At 41.3% G+C, this 20819-nt stretch overlaps 1 protein-coding gene across 2 annotated transcripts in view; it reads right to left on the bottom strand.

The window, feature by feature from the left end:
* Positions 1 to 20819, bottom strand: part of fut8a (fucosyltransferase 8a (alpha (1,6) fucosyltransferase)) — a 93419-nt gene that overhangs the window by 59318 nt on the left and 13282 nt on the right. The window contains exon 1 of one of the 2 annotated variants that reach the window (XM_079633675.1): positions 932 to 1209. The exons of the other annotated variant lie outside the window; for it this stretch is intronic. The gene's annotated coding sequence lies outside the window, so the exon portion shown is untranslated. Of the gene's footprint in view, positions 1 to 931; positions 1210 to 20819 lie in introns of those variants that run through there. 2 annotated transcript variants of the gene reach the window in all.

The raw sequence follows: 20819 nt of genomic DNA, 5'->3' as shown, positions 1-20819 counted from the left end.
TGGTAGATGAAAAAATCCACCAGCCAAGCATATTTTTTACCGGCCAAAATAATAAACAGCCTTTTTGTGTCACATATACATCAATTTCAGTACATTTAATTGAGATAATAAGGTATTATGTTGAATACAAACATAAAAAATTGTCCAGAGCAAAATTTGAAATGTAGGCTATAATAATTTTTTTATTTTTTATTTTACACACACACACACACACACACACACACACACACACACACACACACACACACACTCTTAATCTCTCTCTCTCTCTCTCGTTTTTATGTTGAAAGGAATGGCTACTGTTCATTTAGCTGTTCATAATCTGTCCATTACTGTTCACACACATTTCTGTCATTTTCTATCTGAAGCTATTGCCTGCAACATTGAAAACTCCGGTCTCTTGTGTTTAGCGCGAAAGCTCACGGACAGTCGTGCCGTGTACCAGCTGCTTTGAAGCGAATATCAGTTTAACTGACTCGTAACGTGTGCAATATCTCACGACCTCCCGAGTGTCCGAACATTTTATTTTATTATTTATTCGCTAAACGGAAAATCTACCAGCATTTGGCGCGTGTTAATTTCGGATGCTGAAGACAGCGCTTAGGAGACGGTGAAGCCTTTTCGCCTGTCTCCACTGAGAGAGAGAGAGCGCGCGCGCGCGACCGGGGCTCGCTCTCTCTCTGCTCGTTCTTCAGTTAAACGTGCGCCCTGTCACACGCGCAGCAGTTCGTCTACTCACCGATCAGATAAGACTATTTGCTATTGGCCATTTGGAGCTTGGCGGGTGTTAATTTCGGACCCTGTGGTAGCTGGCTAACTAGTGCGGCCTACTCAACTCAGCTCATATCAAATCATTTCTGAAATTGACATATCTATATCTTTCATGTCTTTTTATATTCAGATTTCATATATATATAAAAAAATCACTCACCAAAACGAGATTGCATCACATATTCACTTAAAGAAGATTATTCAATAAAGATTTTCACTCTGGGATCCTTCGATTTCCACTCCACTTTTCTCTCTCTGACGACAACACTCCAGGCTGACGCATCCAAAGTTTCCAAGTGCACTCAATCACAGTTCCCGTTTGATTATGATTTAGTGAAAGGAGTTTCTGGAGTAATGCTCCGTGTGCTGCTGCCTCGTCTGACCTGTTCTCATCTGTTCATGCTGACTGACAGCCAGTGTTGCAAACTATTTTCAAAGGAATGTAGCTAACACCTTCCCAAAAAGTCCCTAAATGTCGCTAGATGACGCCGTACATCAATTAGCATATGCATGACGTCATCGCGTCGTACTTGCTTTCTGCTTGCCTAATGTGTTTTCTCTCTAAATGAATGCTCACATACTGTATTTAATATTATAATATAATATAGCCGAATGTAAAATAAAGCTGTTCTCATTTTTTTTTATAGTGGAAATTTATCTGAATTGAGAGAGTTCGGGAACCGGATGAACTCTGTGATAGTGAGTAGGCTATTTAAGTAATAAGTACAAGTAAAGAAAGGAACTTAAAATGGTAAAACTAAATTCTTTATATAAAAACCAAAAGAAAAGCAGATAAGTGATAAGTCCGTGGAAAAACACTGCTCATTCACGTCTGTCAGCAGCCGTGCGCTCAACAGATGAACGTGCTGCTGCTCCGCTCAGCCATTCACTGAACAGGGTAAACGCAGCTAGAGTGAGTGACAGCAGGGCTAAACCAAAAAAGTCGGGGTCTGAAAAGTCGCTAAAAATATGCGCGATTCATTTGCGGTCTGGACGCGGAGGCAGTCAGAGCATATCTCCTGCTCTGACTGCAGCTGGGAGCGGCTGCTGCGCGAAGACTGGGCCGCCTGTGAGTGCTTTGCCTTTGGGAAGTGGGTGGGACCCACGGCAGCACCCGCTGCTCGTTGAGAAGAGTAAGAACGATATGTGCTTTCATGTCAGAGAGTCTCCAAAAGTCACCAATAAGACCAGAAAAAGTCGTTAGATATGTCGCTAGTCGCTTTTTTGAAAATGTGTCGCTAGAGGGGTCTGAATACTCGCTAAATATAGTGACAAAGGCGCTAAGTTGGCAACACTGCTGACTGCGGCGCCGGCGCGAACTGTTGTAGGCCTTATGAATATGCTGCTACTGTTGGCTCTCAGGGGTGTCAGTCACTGCAGCACAATCAGTGATTTCTTTGTAGTACACTTTAATTCTTTATTTTACTTAGCTTTTTCCAACTCTCAAGTCATTTACTTGTGGCCTGTGTTATCTGGGTTACAACTGTATTTCTAAAATTGTGCAAACAATGGTTCTAGCTTAGATTATTGCCCAGTGGTTTGGTCGAGTGCGTAAAGACAAAAAATGTAAGATTAAGAATGTAGGCCTACTGGTGAAAGATTGTCTCTCTGCTTTGTTTACTTTTGTCTCATATGTGTGTTGATACATAGCTATGCAGCGAGCTTAACACTCCTCCAAAAAGCACCCAAGACAGAGTTGACTTGAATTTCATTTAATGGAAGTGGTGTAAAACTGCAAAAAACAACAATAGAAATACATTAACTTTACAGGACACTTTGAGCATAAACATCTTCTAAAACATGCCTTCTAAACATAGATAGCATAGCATACATAATAGCATAGACAATATTCATAGTTAAATGTGTACACACATCTAACATATTCAAATACAACACTACGTTATATGACAAAGCACCAAATAACTTTCATAACATTAATTTTAGAAAACACTTACAGACAATGCCTTTTCAAGGGTAAAACATGAATGGAGATGGAATTCATCCGTGTGCTCTCTCAAATGCCTGATAACAAAATGGCTGAATAGCACATGCTCTACTTAAATAGAGGCACCTTGCCTCTAGGGGTCGCTAAATTTTAAACTGCAGCAGGGAACAGCATACTCCCCACCTGGCATCTTTAAGATGCCAAACCATACAAGCAAATAAACCTTTAGTGTCCATTCTATAGAACTAACCACAGAGTCCTTTACCGTCCTTACTCAAGAGAATAATAATTTCAGAGATCGGTCGCAAAAACAGCTTAGAGCCACCTTCTCTGACAATTTTCACTTCGACCTTCCTTACTTTCCCGTCATCACTTGGAAAGGTTTGAGTGATTAAACCAATAGGCCAGTCGTGTCTTTTGGCTTGAATATCCTTTAGCAGGACAAGATCTCCTTCTTTCACATTTGTTTTCTCATCCGTCCACTTTTGTCTCTTCTGGAGACCACAGATATACTCGCTTCTCCACCTTTTCCAGAATCCGTTGGCCAGATGCTGGACTTGTCTCCACTGCCGTTTATAGAGATTACTATCGTCAAACTGCCCTGGTGGTACAGAATGTGCTCCAATCTTTTGCGTAAGGAGCATAGCAGGGGTAAGAATGAGAGGTTGTTCTGGATCGGAGGACACAGAAGTCAATGGTCTTGAATTTACGATGGCTGTAACTTCGGCCATAAAAGTTGTTAAAACTTCATGTGACAGTCTAGCAGATCCAAGTTTGAGAAGCATGGCATCAAGAATACGACGAGACACTCCAATCATTCTCTCCCAACTACCTCCCATGTGTGAGGAATATGGCGGATTGAACAACCAAGTACAACCTTGCTCTGAGAGGTAGCTTTCTACAGGTTTGTTGGCATGCATAGAACCAACCTGTAGTTCTTTGCTGGCCCCTATGAAGTTTGTTCCACAATCAGACCTCAGTTGCTTCACAGGTCCTCTGATTGCAAAGAATCGTCTAAGGGCATTGATAAAACTAGATGTATCAAGTGACTCAATGATTTCAATGTGAATAGCTCGTGTACTCATACATGTGAAGATGACTGCCCAGCGCTTGCTATTACTCTGTCCTCCACGTGTTCTTCTGGCAGTGACAGACCATGGACCGAACACATCTAGACCTACATAAGTAAACGGAGGATCGGTGTTTAAGCGATCAACAGGTAGGTCTGCCATCTTCTGCTCTTCAGACCTACCCCGTAACTTACGACATGTTACACAGCTGTGTATTAGACTGCTGATACGTCTCTTACCGGCAACAATCCAGAATCCAGCTGCTCTGACAGCTCCTTCAGTGAAATGGCGGCCTTGGTGGCAAACTCTTTCATGGTAATATCTAATAAGTAGAGAAGCAACATGGTGTTTACCTGGAATTATAATTGGATGAGCCTCATTTGATGGAATTTGTGCTTTCGACAATCTTCCTCCAACTCGAAGTATTCCTTGAGCATCAACAAATGGACACAGTTTGACAAGGGGACTTCGTTTATTAACAGATTTTCCCTTTCTGATGCTCTGCATTTCCTCTGGATAGGTCTCAATTTGAACAGCAAGAATGATTTTAGTCTTTGCTTCATCCAGTTGGACTGCACTCAAAGGTTCCTTACACATATGCCAGCCATGGCAGGAATCCTGATTGACTTCTTTTGAGAAGGAATGAGCTATATGTGAGAGTCGTGCTACAGCTCTTGAAGCTGACGTCCAGCTTGAAAACCTTTCAAAACGTGCACTTCCAAGGCATGAAGAAAGTTTGGTTATACATGTCATTACCTCAGGTCGCAGTTCTGCATCAGATTCTGGATGGATGAGGTCAAAGGCTTCCACAGCTGGTTGGCAGGTTTGCGACAGGAATTTTGGCCCAGTAAGCCATGCAGAGACAGTAAGCTGATTTGCTGAAACGGCTCTTGTCCCACAGTCGGCTGGGTTGAGATCAGTTTGAACATGGTGCCACTGATGTTTCTGAGTTGAACGTCTAATCCGTTGCACTCGGTTATTAACATATACAAAGAAGCGTTTTGATTCATTGAATATGTAACCAAGAACCACCTTGCTGTCGGTATAGAATTTCATGTTCTTCAGCTCCAGGTCCAGCTCTTCCGAGATTACTTCTGCTATTTCCACTGCGAGAACGGCAGCGCATAATTCAAGTCTGGGAATGGTTAGGTCAGGTTTTGGCGCCAGTTTTGTTTTACCGAAAATGAATCCAACTTCAGTCTGTCCATGAGCATCTGTAACCTTTACATAGCCAACAGCGGCAATGGCTTTAGTTGACGCATCACAGAATATATAGACTTCTCTTTCCTGAGCTTGTGAATAAGGAATTGATGTGTATATTCTTGGAATCTTCACCTCTTTCAGATGTTGTAGAGAAGTACACCATTTCCGCCATTCCTCGAACTTGTGATCAGGGAGAGGTGCATCCCAATCGCAGATGTCGCTGGTCAGATCTCTTAGAATTGTTCGACCTTGAACACTCACAGGAGCAGCAAACCCAAGCGGGTCGAACAGGCTATTTATAGCAGATAACACCCCACGTCGAGTATATGGCTTTTCAGAATCAACCACTTGAAAAGTGAGTGTGTCTGCAACAAGGTCCCATTTTAGGCCTAGACTTCTCTGCACAGTGTAAAGGTCTTGGCCAACATCAAGGTCCTGTAAGCCCTTGGCAAGATCGGCAGCAGGGAAGGTTCTCATTACCTCCAGTTTATTGGATGCAATTTTATGCAACTTAAGATTGGATTGGGCTAACATCTCTTGAGCTGATTTCAGCACGCTGACCGCTTCCTCCACCATGGGGAATGATTTGAGGCCATCATCGACATAAAAGTGTCTTTCTACAAACTTTCTCACCTCTTTTCCAAACTCTCTTTCCCCCTCCATGGCTGTCCTTTTCAGACCATAAATGGCCACGGCAGGTGAGGGGCAGTTACCAAACACATGAACTCTCATGCGATACTCCATGATCTCACCGTCAAGTTGGTGGTTATGGAACCACAAGAAACGGAGGTAGTTGCGATGGTCCTCTTTCACAAGGAAACTATGAAACATCTGCTTGATGTCTGTCATCACCGCAACTGGCTCAGTTCTGAAGCGCATGAGGACTCCAAACAAGCTATTATTAAGGTCTGGACCTCGAAGGAGAACATCATTCAACGACACGCCATTGAACCGTGCACTTGAATCGAACACAATTCTAATTTGCCCAGGTTTTTGAGGGTGGTAGACTCCAAAACTTGGTAAGTACCAACATTCCTTGTCTCTGTCGATGGGAGGTGCTACTTCAGCATGATTGTTTTCAAAAATCTTTTCCATAAAATCTATAAAATGATTCTTCATCTCAGTGTTCTTCTTCAGAGTGCGACTGAGTGACAGGAGTCGATTCAAAGCATGCTGTCTGTTGTTGGGTAAACGTTGTCTTGGTGTGCGAAATGGCAGAGGAGCTACCCAACTATTTGCACCATCTTTACAGAATTCCTGATTTATGATCTCTAAGAAGAGTTCATCCTCAAATGAAGCAGCAAGCCTATAGTCATTGTCTGCCTGACTGAAAATCAATTTGCCCACATCAGTGCGTGTTGATCTGACAGGTGGCTTGTTTTGTTCACCTGACAACCGTACTTTCATATAGATGCTGTTCTCACATGGTGTCAGGTAACTGGGACGTCCGTTCCAGAGGAGGTTAGTTTTATAAGAACAAACAGTGGGTCTATGAACACCATTAAGACAAACGTTACCAATTATAACCCATCCTAAGTCCAAACGTTGAGCAAAGGGTTCATTGTGATAACCATTGCACTGACCTTGTACCTTATGCACACGAATGATATCTCTGCCAAGCAACAAGAGAATCTCTGCATCATGGTCAAGGGGCGACATCTTGTCAGCTACAGCTTTAAGATGGGTATAACTGCGTGCAGCTTCTGGAGTTGGTATTTCATCCCTGTTGTTAGGAATTAAGTCACATTCGGTGAGAGTTGGCAGTGATAAGCGGACTTCTCCATCTGCCGACTCTACAATGAAACCGCTTGCTCTCCTCCCTGCAGCATCTGCCGTTCCAGAACAAGTCTTAAGCGTACATGGACAAGCAGCGCCTTGGATTTTAAAAACATCGAAGAAAGCTGATCTAGCCAGCGACACATTACTCTGGTCATCCAATAGCACATACATTCTTACTTTCTTTTCGGGATGACCCTTTGGAAAGACATTTACAAGACAGATTTTAGAGCAGGATTTACCATTGAGTCCTCCTCCGCACACTTCAGTACACATGGAGGTAGTGGCAGCTGCTGCACTTTCACTTTGGTCCCCATCATGATCATCCATTGGCGTAGAAGAATCTTCCATAATCCAAGGTGCTGGTCCTGCATGAAGAGCTGAGATATGTCGATCACTATTACATTCTTCACAATGCACTACAGCTCTACACTCCTTTGCTTGATGGACTCTTGAAGAACAACATCTAAAGCATATAAAATGCTGTGACAAAAAACGCTTTCGTTCTACTAGGGGTTTACTTCTGAAAGCTCTACACTTTTTTAGAGAATGAGGGCTTTTGTGAAGAGGGCATTGTTTATCTGGATCCTCATTTAAGTGCTCTTGAGAGAATCTTCCAGAGTTTTCTACCTCTGTTCTGTTCACTGAGAAGGAGGCCTTCGGTTTCCATGCTTTGGTGAGATGTTGCTTCTCAACTGTTAAAGGGCCAGTGCTCGGAGTGTAGAGGAAAAAACTGGGATCGTTCCGCATCTCTGCCTGTTGAGAGACCCAGTCGACAAAAAACGAAAAAGGAGGATATGAAACACAATACTCCCTTTTGTAGTGAGACCCCTTACTCATCCATTGCTCTTGAATGCTGTGAGGTAATTTCTCTAAAATTGGATTTATTCCTCTTGCTGTGTCAAGAAAGTTAAGCCCAGGGAGATAACCTTCTTTCTTTGCTGCTAATATTTCAAAAAGTAAGTCACTGAGCTCTTGCAGCTTCTTGTTGTCTTTGATTGAAAGTTTGGGGAAGTCGTGAAGTCTGGAGAACAGGAAAGCTTCAATGGCTTCAGGAGAACCATAACTTCTGTCAAGCCTCTGCCAGACCATATCCAGGCCCGCAGCTGGATTATTTACATGAACAGCTCGGATACGTTTGACATGCTGTAGTGACTCCCCACCAATCCACTTGATTATGAGATCTAACTCTTCACTAGGTTTGAGATTCAGCCCCTCTACTGCGTTGTTGAAGCTGGATTTCCATGACAGATAACTGGCAGGTTGATCGTCAAACACTTTAAGTCCCGTAGTAATAAGATCTCTACGTGTTAAATAAGCAGCCAGTTCTGACACATCTGTGGAATTAACTTTTCCTGTGCTTGGAGGCTGACTAACAAAGTCAGCATGGTGCTGTGAGTAATGGTTGGGGCTATACACACCTGCAGGTTGATGATGATTCTCGTTTACAGGAGCAAAGTGATTTCGGACATATTCTCCTGTACGTTCGATGGACTGGTGGATAAATGAAGCATGACCTTCTCCCTTTTCAGATTCACCCCTTTCTGATTTAACAAGTGCCTCGAACACTTCAGCTTCTGCTGAGGCAGCCTCAGCCTCACACTCTTCCTTCAGAGCATTTAACGTAGCTTCAATGCGTGCTTTCTCAACTTGCATCTCGATCTCTCGTTTTGCGAAAGCTGCTCTTTTACGTGCTCCTTCTGCTTTGGCACGGGCTTGTGCAGCCGCTATGCTGCTTGTAGACTTGCTTGATCTTCGTGAAGAGGATGACGAAGATGATGCAGCACATTCTGACCTAACCTCTAGGTCTTCTGGATCGACACTTATGGAATTGGCATTCGACATTTTTGTTGATAGAAGACGATGTATCTCCAGTTCACATTAAATCCTGAAGTATGGTGTCTTTTTACTCTTCTGTCCTCACTATGTGTGTTGATACATAGCTATGCAGCGAGCTTAACACTCCTCCAAAAAGCACCCAAGACAGAGTTGACTTGAATTTCATTTAATGGAAGTGGTGTAAAACTGCAAAAAACAACAATAGAAATACATTCAGCCATATCAGCAGCCATATCACCCTGTAGCCCAAGACTGGTTTCCCACTGAAGCTAAGCGGGGCTGAGCCTGGTTAGTACCTGGATGGGAGACCTCCTGAGAAAACCAGGTTGCTGCTGGTAGAGGTGTTAGTGAGGCCAGCAGGGGGCGCTCACCCTGTGGTCTGTGTGGGTCCTAATGCCCAAGTGTAGTGACGGGGACACTATACTGCCAAAAGAGTGCCGTCCTTCGGATGAGACGTTAAACCGAGGTCCTGACTCTCTGTGGTCATTAAAAATCCCAGGATGTCCTTCGAAAAAGAGTAGGGGTGTAACCCCGGCATCCTGGCCAAATTTGCCCCTTGGCCTCTGTCTATCATGGCCTCCTAATCATCCCCATATACTGATTGGCTTTATAACTGTCTCCTCTCCACCAGTAAGCTGGTGTGTGGTGGGCGTTCTGGCGCAATATGGCTGCCGTCGCATCATCCAAGTGGATGCTGCACATTGGTGGTGGTTGAGGAGATTCCCCCCTTCTATGTAAAGCGCTTTGAGGTCTCAGATAAAGCGCTATATAAATGTAACAAATTATTATTATTATTATTACATTAACTTTACAGGACACTTTGAGCATAAACATCTTCTAAAACATGCCTTCTAAACATAGATAGCATAGCATACATAATAGCATAGACAATATTCATAGTTAAATGTGTACACACATCTAACATATTCAAATACAACACTACGTTATATGACAAAGCACCAAATAACTTTCATAACATTAATTTTAGAAAACACTTACAGACAATGCCTTTTCAAGGGTAAAACATGAATGGAGATGGAATTCATCCGTGTGCTCTCTCAAATGCCTGATAACAAAATGGCTGAATAGCACATGCTCTACTTAAATAGAGGCACCTTGCCTCTAGGGGTCGCTAAATTTTAAACTGCAGCAGGGAACAGCATATTTATAATAAATATTTCTGTCTAGAAATCCTTGGACTAGTTCGCAAAAGTAGGTTTTCGAAAAAAAAAAAAATACCAGAAAATTGACCCAGGGTGAAGAGCCAATCCGAGACATATTGTCCGCCTTGAGCCAAGGATTCCAACGATGTAAGTCACTTGAGCCTACGCCTAACGGTTTAGGAGTTATGAGCCATTTCGTATTTTTGACCGCTGTAGCGCCCCCGTCAGGCCGATCGGGGCGGGCCTTGGTGACGTTGTAGGCGGTGTGAGTACTACCAGCCCCCAAAGTCTCAAGTCTCTACGACTTACGGTTCGGTCTGCCCGATCAGTTTACGGTTCGGTCTACCCTATAACAATAGGGTTTCAGCACTTCGTGCTTGAACCCCTAATAAAATGTGATTTAATGGGTTTTTAAAAGAGAAAAATCTTAAGACTTGCAAATGAATGTTTAATGGCTGTGAAGCAAATACTGAATAGCGCAAGTGTGCAACATTTTAAACAGGGCATAAATTTCCTCTCAAACTACAGGCAATGTGTGAGAAGGTGCTGTGCCGTCACCTAGAACACTGCAGGCAGTGCAGATCAAGAGTTAAAACATGGAGGTTGGGGTCTTTTGCATAATAATAACATGATAATCTGGATATGCAAAACGCCAGTGTGAATGACGGTTTTGAATGTAATAATTATGGGAAAGCGAACAGTATAGAGCCCTAAACTAAGCTAGAGCACAAAGCTACATGTATACAACATGCATGGACACACATATACCCTTACACTTCACTTCTTTAATTGTGAGACTAACTGCATTTTAATAAAGCTGCTGATAGAGTAAATTTAGAACACCAGAATATGTATGCATGGACACACGCATACACTCACATGCACATGCTCAAATGTTTATTCTCCAGTTCCTGGATGCATACAGTAGCTAGTAGGGCATGTGAACATTATGTTAAGTGATGTTCGTATTTGAAGTAGACCTCTGCAGTCGGTTTTAACGATATGCTGATGAGCGTTTCGTCAAAAAAACAGCACTGGTAGTTGCCCCAAGGGCTGAAAAGCAGGGTGACAAGAGGAAAGAAAGCTGTGGGGAAGGGTGTTAAAGAATAAACTTAGCTAAATGTGGTTACTCCTCAGGCCATGTCCACAAATTTGTTCCATATTCATCTTGTGTTAAAGCTGGCTGTTAAACCGCTTTTGTTGGGGGATTCGACACACATGTCAATTTTTTTTTTAAATGCAGTTTGATACCGATAATGCATGGTCAATGTTAACATTTGTACATAAAAAATAAAAAATAACTAAAATAAAAAAACAAACAAAGGAAATCCGTTTGAAGGACCTTTAGAGTTGACGTTCACACTAATTGCAGTTAGTAATGTCCTAACTACACATAAAAAATATGTTTTTCTTGAACTCAGGTGGCTACAGCGATCTGCCACGCCACATTTAAGACAGCACATAAGACATGTATTGTTTGAATTTTGTGATAAATGGAGAGAATTTTAAAGCCATGACTTTCAAGTAACAAAGCACAAAGCTTTTTGAGATCACTGGATGGGAGTCGGGCTATACAAATAACTTGAACTAGCCTACAACTTATGGCGCTTTTCCACTGCATGGTACGGTACGGTTCGGTACGGCACGACACGGCACGCTTTGGCGCTTTTCCACTGCATGGTACGGTACGGCTCGGTTCGGTACGGCTCACTTATGGCGCATTTCCACTGCATGGTACGGTACGGTACGGCTCGCTTCGGCTCGCTTTAAATGGTACCACCTCTGTTGAGGTTCCAAGCGTACCGTACCGATACTATAATGTGACGTGAAAACACTGCAGATCACTGATTGGTCAGACAGAATCGTCACTTCAGCGTCATTGTATTTGCGACACGAGACACTAAACCCGCTAGATTTAAATAGCCAGACAACAGCCAACGCAGTAGCACCTGTTTTTAGAGTATTTACTTGACAAAAAAGTAAAAAAAAATCAAACAAGAATTGGCTGAATCGTGGTCAGTGGACGAGGTGCAGACATTCCTCTCGTTGGTTGCCGAGGAGCGGAAGTAGCACAGCTCTTAGCCGCACACGGCTACCACCGGACCTACAACTATTAACGATCAGTCCCACCCACTTTGAAGCGGTACTAACTGCAGTGGAAAAGCAACCGTGCTAAAGCGAACCGAACCGTGCCGTACCGAGTCGAGTCGTACCACGCAGTGGAAAAGCGAAGCGAGCCGAACCGTTCCGCGCCGTGTCGAACCGTACCGAGCTGTACCATGCAGTGGAAAAGCGCCACTATTCATAGTGTCAAACAGAACCTGCGTTAATGCTACAATATGTAATTGTTTTCACTATCATACTAAACAGCATTTGAGTGTGTTGAAAGTTATAATGTTATTCTAGGGCTGGACAATAATTCAATATGATTTTTAAACACATTTCCGATATTTCGATATACATTACAGGCATGGGCCATGTTTACGTTTTCATTTTTACTGCGTGATAAATATAAGCAGCACGGCACAACGGTTCATATGTTTATTGAAATTGACCGTTAAAGACCCGCCCCCTGTAAACTGATGTTATGTCCAACAAGATACGCCGCTCTCACGCCACATCATGTTCTCACACAGTGAAAAATACACTGCGGAGCAGAGAGGACACTGACAACGCGCTGACAGACAGGACAGAACAGGTTACTTTTGATATGAAAAAGTCTCAACTTTCAAATTTGCCAATTTTGTCAAGAAATGTAAACAATAAATACCGTTTTGTGGCTCTTTAATGTGTCTGACAGATCGCTGTATAGCCTCAGTTAAAGCTGCTCGTGAACCGATCATCTCTTCCTTCTAGTTCATTTATAGCATCAAATAAACATGAACATAAGAAGGAATGTTGTTTTAACCACGGAAAGACGTCAGTACACTCCGTTTTTCAAGTTCAAATCCTCCAACGTTAATCTAAGTTAACTCTCCTGACTGCTTTGTCGGACAAAAATGGCGGATTCGGCGAACAGTTATTATGTGCAAACAGCTGGAAACTATATTTGTGCAGTGTGCGCATGTCAAAAAATCTATTCTGATTTTAAGCTTGTGACATTAACGTGCACAACAACGCGATCAGCTCTCGGCATCTCGAAAATGCCACGCTGATATTGAGCCTCATTTTAGTTCTCCTTTTTTTGTCCCAAAGTCAAAATATGGTCCATAATGTTTGAACGAAATAAGAACAGCGTGCCGCTGAACGTTACGAACTACGCAGTTGTCCACGTCTGTCGCCATGGTTACGTCATGGCTATGGCAGTATGAACGGAAACCGAGGATAGCACGGATATTGCGTCATTGACAGGCAACATTTTTTTCCGGGACGGGCCATTATTTAAAAATTGGAAACTTCTCTAAAATAAAAAAATCTTTGGAGACTTTTGGGATATTGTAAGTACACAACTGCAGTATATATCACACTGTGCAAGTGATTTTATTACAAAATTCTTACATATTGTACCTTTAACAGCACAATTGTTTTGTACTGCATTAAAGGGAGTAATGCGTTCTCGCATAAACTTTGACAGCCCTAAATTCTACACAAGAAACATTTTCTACACACACAGTTTGAGTTGCAGTCAGACACGATTTTCTGCCCTCTTTTGATTAGCAGCACTCAATCGGCTGATGTCTGATAATGGCTTTTATCAGCCTCTTAGTGCTTGAAGTACACAACACCACACATTTCTAATTATATAATTAAGGAGAAATTAACAAAAGAATGCTTAGTTGACTTCTGTAAGCATGAGGCCCCACAACTACAAAATACACTCACCAGTTTTCTGATAGAAGAAACATCTTTCATATAATAACTTAAGGAACAGATAATCCAGTTTTTGAATAAAGAGATCAATGATCTGTTCAATAAATGACATCACTGGCATGAACCCAAAAGGCTTTCAACCACACAGACAAAATAATTTGCATAACAAGCAAATTTATATTCCATTTGATAACAGAACCAAAATGCAAAAAACCATGCCTAGATAAACCTTGAGAATGCTGCCTCTTTAAAAATAAACAAATAAATAGCCTCATGAAACCAGACAGTAAATTCCTTACAGATATTCTTGAGTGAAAATATATGGTGTTGGAAGCCCTTCTCACAGATAGTTAGTCCAGATTTCTCTAATGGTCTGAAATTCATGTTTTACAACAGCAGACCTCAGAGCAAGCAGAGGCTGAACATGGCAGACCTGAACCCGCAGAAGCTCACTGTGTCAGGCCCGATGGTTCTTGCACATCCTTGCACTCCCCTCTACACTCCCGACATTTCTTCACAAGGGTGATGAGTTTCAGCATCATTAAGCCCTCGCCATTCTGCACCAAATTACTGAGTGTGTTGAAATGTAATTGATCTGGCGGAGAACTAGGCATATTCAGTGTTCAAGAAAGACTCAAGCAAACCAACAATTGGTAATACCATTGAGACAGATTTGAGGGTGTGTTCCTGTGTGTTTGGGAGAATCTGTCTGACAGATGGTTGTCACTAGATTCTGGGCAAGGACTCAAAGCGATTTTGAGATGGTCATATTGATTTGAAGGCAGTTGGACAAGACTGGTCAGACAGAACGACAGAATGAGCTTACAGACAGAAGGGCCTTGAAGGATCATTACTGGTTTTGACGAGGTTCATTCAGGCGTAAAGCAGTCGTCTCTCAGGATATCTTTAGTAAAATGAGGCAACGCTCGACTACTTTAAAAAATTGTTAAATAAACAATCACATGTCTGAGTCATAAAAGTAGCCCATTCTTTAGATAAAACACCATTCTGACATATTTACAAGTCTCTGTCAAATTTTTTTACTCTCAATCTTTAATACCATTCAAAAGTAATAATTAATAATTCTCAATTTTGTTTTAAACTTTATTTCTTTTTTAAATTATTTACTTAAAAGTCTCAAGTCAACTTTTTTTTTTAAATAACTGTGCGTTCACAGCGCCGCCGGTGAGAGCAGCAAAATTCGCTCTCGCCGCCCTGCCAACAACGCCGTAAAGACGCTCTGATGCTCTCAGACGTAGATCGAATGCTTGGTCTTTTTTTTATTATTAAGGGGCCGCAAACCAAACAAGCAAGTTGATCGTTATTTGTGCAGATTGACCAAGTAGGGTATAAGTTAACCTCATGGAATCTTTTAAATGTGAAAGTTAGAAATTGATCGATGGAAAGAACTTAACAATTATAGTAACGAAATAAACCAATTAAAAGCCATTTGTGTGGTGTGGCTTTTGTGTTCATGGTTAAGTGCTAATCTGCTAAGCATTCTATTGTGAAATTGTTGCCTTTAAGTGTTGCGCGCCTTCTTAACAAATTCACACTATCAACCTCTTCTCCATTTTGCTTGGGAACTAATGTGGTCGGAATCAAAGTTTATAGGACTGCGTTCTTTGGAATCCTCTTAAGCGGAATACTTCGATTGGTTGCCGTTGAACCGCATCATAGCTCATCATTACCATAAAGTTGACCTGACTTCAACTCTCCATGCCGCTCTCACCGTCCAAAACGCGCCGCAGCTCCCCGCAACGATATCGAGCTTAACCACGGAAGAAACGATAGTCCAGAATCTCTACCTGTTAATCGTGACTACCGGTATATCGCCAACCCCTAATGTTGGTGCGAGTTATATATGCGATGCGACACAGTCATCAAACCATATCGAACTAAATAACTGACCCATCTATTTTTCAAACCCTTCCAGAAACAGCATAGAAACATGCAATTTTAAAAGGTGTCAAAATGTTCCAGCCCTTCAGATCAAGGCATAATTTTTCCTGTTTTCCTGACTGCACTGTGAATAAACAAACCTGTCATCTGCAATTTTATCATGCATTCACTAGTCAACATCACTCCACTGAGGCTTTCAGAGAAATTATGGCACATTGACATCTTTACATTTTCCAAGACCATAGCTTGAAAACTAAATTTAAAATGAAGAGCTTAAAGATTAAACTAAGACTCAGGAATTTGACATGACTGTACACTGAGAATAGAGTGAAAGAGTCCTCTGTGCTCTATAGCATGTGTAGGAGTTCTTCCGACACAACGCCTGTAAGACAATGAATCAAAGACAATATGCTTTTGTCTTGGCTTGAGCCATGCTCAAATTGGCACTGCAAAGAACATTTGAAACAACACAAAAAAATGCACTACTGTGCAAGGTAACAAGCCACTCATAATTCCAGCCATTTTTAATTGATCTTATATATTGTACCATTCATCAATTTCATCGACCACTTATCAATTAAATATTTACCATCTTATATTCTGCGTAATTGGATGTTTTTAAATAAACTGACACAATTGTTAGGTTGAAGTTTTAGAGCTGGGCGACATATACATATATATATATATATATATATATATATATATATATAAAACATTGATATAAGTGATCACCTGGCTTTAGACCTATCTATATTGTATTTATATAAAGGACATAATATATATACTAATATAGCAATATATATATAATTATAATAATATAACAATATATATAATGTCCATATCCATTGGACACTAGATCTTTGGTAAGTTGTAAGGAACACTATTATCAAGTCCAACCTTTAGTTTAAACTGATAATCGTTTGTTTTACTTGCGTTTCTGCAGTTTCCCCTATTAAATCCAGTCATGCAGCAGGCTCTTTTGCCATCAGTCCAGCAGGAAAGTGACGTCAATGCATAGTATACCCTCTATTCTAAAGTCGAACCTTAACTAATGGAAAGTAAACCAAAAAAAAAAAACTTTGGTTCCGTATTGGAACTAAAGAAAAAAATTCTCCAAGGCACATATGTAATGGACCACAACTCTTTGTCTGGAGGAAAAAAGACAAACGAAAAACAGAGTGATGAATCGTGGAGGAGTTCGGAGACGCAAGTAACTCTGACACTCTGATCCATTGCCGAGGGCAAGAATGTGAAATGGAAAAGTTCTCATCAGGAGTGGAGAGGCCTTCTTCTGAGGAAATAAATGGCACCCACACCTCCAGCTCACGGAGAGGAGACAGAGAGATAATGAAACGGCAGGCGGATGTTTGTTTATCGACTTTTATGAATTCTATTTGATCTTGCTTCTGTTGTCACTTGTTGGCAAAAACACAAAACTCCCTTGTGCCGCTGGTTCCGAGGGTGGGCAGGACAGCAGAGGGAATATGACAAGGAATGCAAGCAAGCAACAGATGGGAAACAGAGTGGCCAATTACACTGCGCTGTAAAAATGGCTGGGTGTGTGTCATGAGAGGAGGAGATGAGGTGAGGTGATTCATTCAGACAAATGATACCTCTCTCACAAGCTGCCTCCTGCTAGAACACTGTATATGTCACCCCAGGTTTCCAGCTAGCATGCACGGTAAAATGTAAGCGAATAAATGCAACATGCAAACCACAGAGGAGGCTGCTAATGAATAATGTTGAGTGATTTCAAATAAATGTTGTAGTGCCGTGCGGTAGGCCACAGGCGTTAAGAAGCTTTTGCGGAGGCGCCTCTGTGATTGCGTCCCAAGGGCATTTCAACTGCCCTGAAATTCTATTTCCCAATGCCGAAAAGCCTGTTTATGCGCGACTGTTAATGCTCACAAAAGACGCTCTGATCACACCAATAAACCGTGCAAATCACTGAAGCACCGAAACATCCATTCGCACCAAACTCAAGCATGCAGTGATGCAGAGTGTGTCACTAGGCACGCTGATTAGCATGGATGTCAGTGGAGCACTAAAAAGGGCAGCTCATCCAGTGCCAGGTCCTCAACAAAACAGACCCCATACAGTACTGCTGTCTGCGTCATTTATGGGCATTCATTCAGTCACATTTGACAAATTATCAAAATTAGGTGTCATATCAAGATCACAATAAAAAGTCGATAACGATGATAAGCTCTGGATATTTTTACTATTAATATAGCAGTATCACACAGCAGAAATAAATGCGAACACAGCCAGTCAGTGCATGTCACTAACTAATAAGTGATTTCTGCGTGTCTCTGTGTGAATGAATGGTGCGGTTTTGTCTGATACACAAACTCACACGTGATGCTCACAGTAGAGGTGGGCGATATGGCAAAAATATCATATCACCGTTTTTTCAGGAAAATCTTGTTTCACGTTTTTTTTTAATCACGATTCCATTTCAAGGTGGTTTTACTATTTTGCAAGTGACTGAGCATAACAGCCAAACTAATGCCTCTATTTTAAAAACAAAGCCTTGGTTAACAAAATATAGCCTAAAATAAAAAGAATGGCAGACATTTAGGCCAAAGTGGTGAAAATAAAAATCTTTGTCATTATTTTCTTTGTTAATAAAAAAAAAAGATACAGATTACACAACTTAATATACAAATGAAATAAACAATGCTTTATTTTTTCAGATACAGTAGGTGTATTTAGCAGTAGCATTGAAGAAAGTAATTAAAGCTAGGGTAGGTAATCCTGTTCAGAAACTTTTTTTTTATACTGGGTGAAATGGTCCTTCCATTCTGATAATAGTCAATACATTATGTGTTCAGAAAAAGGAATGAAAAAAATCTGACCTCTGTAGCAGCTGTAGGACAGTAAAAACTCTGACCAATCACTGCCATTCGGTGCGAATGTAAAGAACCAATCAGATGCCTTCATGTCTCGTGCCCGAGCACCACTGCGTGCACAGCAGTGATGCGTGGGTCAATGTATAAACAACTAACCCGCCCGCAACTCGGACCGCAAAAAAAAAGAAAGAAAATATTGTACCTGACCCGCTTCCTGACCCACGTTTTTTAAAGTAGCTATAGTAAATGCTCATCGCGTCATGGGCCATAGACGGAGGAACTAAGGGTGCGCATTTTTCAGAATGCTGTATGATATAGCCTAGTGTTTTGTAATAAAGGCTTGATTTATTCATTTATTTCGTTTCATTTTCTTAACAATTAAGATGCTGCATGTGTTTATCCAGTCTAATCGACGTGTGCGTCTCTCCCATGACTTTCCCAACAAAAATCCCCCCCGCCCCCTCTCAGAAAATAGGCTACATAAAACTGACATTACTGACCTATATGCGTTTAAAAGTAGCCTATTAAAATGGCACAATGGCATTGCTCAGTTCAACGCGTTGGGAAATCGGGCATTTTGTCCCGCGTCAGCTTTTATTCAAAAGTTAATAACGCGCTCAACATTCAAAAGGTAAATAAGGATTTCCCACTTTCATCTGCAGACTGCTCGTGCGTCATCCTCGCGCATTCAGCCAATAAAGTGTAGACCTATGTATTTCATAGAACATTGTGTCTAGTACTATATAAATTACAAAGGTAAACGACCCAACCGACCGCGACCCAAATATCATTAAAAATATTTTTGGATGACTCGTAACCGCGGGTAACCGCATGCACCCGCTCATTTTGGATCAACCCGCGCATCACTGGTAGGTACATGCAGCTGACTCCAAATGTGGATGCGAGTTCATGTTTGTGGGGGGGCGTAGCTTTGGACGGAGCACTGACAGGAGGGGGCGGAGCTTAGAAGAGGTGCCACTTTCAAATCTGGCTAGCTCTCCAACATTACCGACCCTAGCTTTAAATGAACAAATATGAAATTAAAACATAGACTTAGACTACATAGACTTCACTGCATTAATTATACATTGATTCTTATTAAAGCTACTATTAAAGTTCTCAGTCAGTGAGTGATTTTCTCTTTGTGTTTTGTAAATATTAAAGAGATAGCCTAGTTCCCCCAAAAATGAAAAAGTCTGAAAAAAATTACTCTCTCAAGTTGTTTTAAACCTGAAAAAGTTTCTTTCTTCTTTCTTTCTTTCTTCTGTTGAAAATAAAAGTTATTTTGAAGAATGTGGGTAACCAAACAGTTGCTGGTCCCCAGTGTATAGTTGTTTCTCCTATGGAAGTCAATGGGGACCAGCAACTGTTTAATTGTTTGACCAGCAAACTGAAAATATCTTCTTTTGTGCTCAGCACAATAAAGAAATTAATACAGGTTTGGAACATTAGAGTGAGTCTATAATGAGAGAATTAAAAAAAAAAAATGGTGAACTATCCCTTTAAGGACAAGGGGCAGCATGTTTACTATTACCGGTAAGTTACAGTCGCTTTAAGATCGGCACGCGACGCATCTAATATACACGAATATGACACATGCACCAGATTTTCTCTAAATATTTGCTTTCACTTTAGACATAACCAATGTAAACCTTGTGTGTATTTGACAGTATTAGCGCAATGAGACGCTAAAGATAACTTAGTCCAGTAACCAGGCGCTGTTTGAGAGGCTTTTAGTTCTTGCGCTTCGGGTGTGCGCTATGCGCTCAGAAAAGTGCACGTTAGAACAGCGCAGTGCGAATGAAATGTTTAACCGGAAAGGCTTTAAAGCACATGTAAATAATGAACTCAACATACTGTACAAGTGCAACGCGACGTACACACATCACAGGTTAAAGCAGAGGTACGGGACACTGCAATTCACAATTGCAATTGGACACTGAATTAGACACACTGGACACTGAATTGCAGTGTCCCGTACCTCTGCATTAACCTGTGATGTGTATACATCACGTTGTACAGTATGTTGAGACAGAGATGCCAGAACTGCAACTGATAGAATGCACTGTAACACAATACTAGCTTACTATATTTCTTCAAAAGCAGATCGTGGAGACATTTTATTCATCCACAATCAAAAATCGTGATATCGCACACCCCTGAGATCATGAACACATGAACTTCATCTCCAGAGCTGATTTAAGAGTCACTTCACCAGCTTTTCACCATTTCATTTGAGATAAACTACCGTCAAATACACACTGAAACTAAAACTGAAAGATTTTCACGACAAACCGTCAAAATAAAAGTCAAGTTCAACTTCAAGAAATATATCACTACTGTAGTCTATGTACTTCTCAAAGTAATAATAATATTATTATTATTATTTATATGGAATATCATACAACCCAGTGCTTTAAGTGGCCCAAAAGAGGTGCCGGTACTCTTTTTTTTTTTTTTTTTTTTTGCTGACTCCCCTCCTCCCCTA

This window comes from Phoxinus phoxinus, assembly GCF_949152265.1.
Source record: "Phoxinus phoxinus genome assembly, chromosome: 13".
Classification (NCBI taxonomy): Eukaryota; Metazoa; Chordata; class Actinopteri; order Cypriniformes; family Leuciscidae; genus Phoxinus; species Phoxinus phoxinus.
Note: the sequence above shows the minus strand (reverse complement) of the source record. Positions and strands in the feature narration are given on the sequence as shown.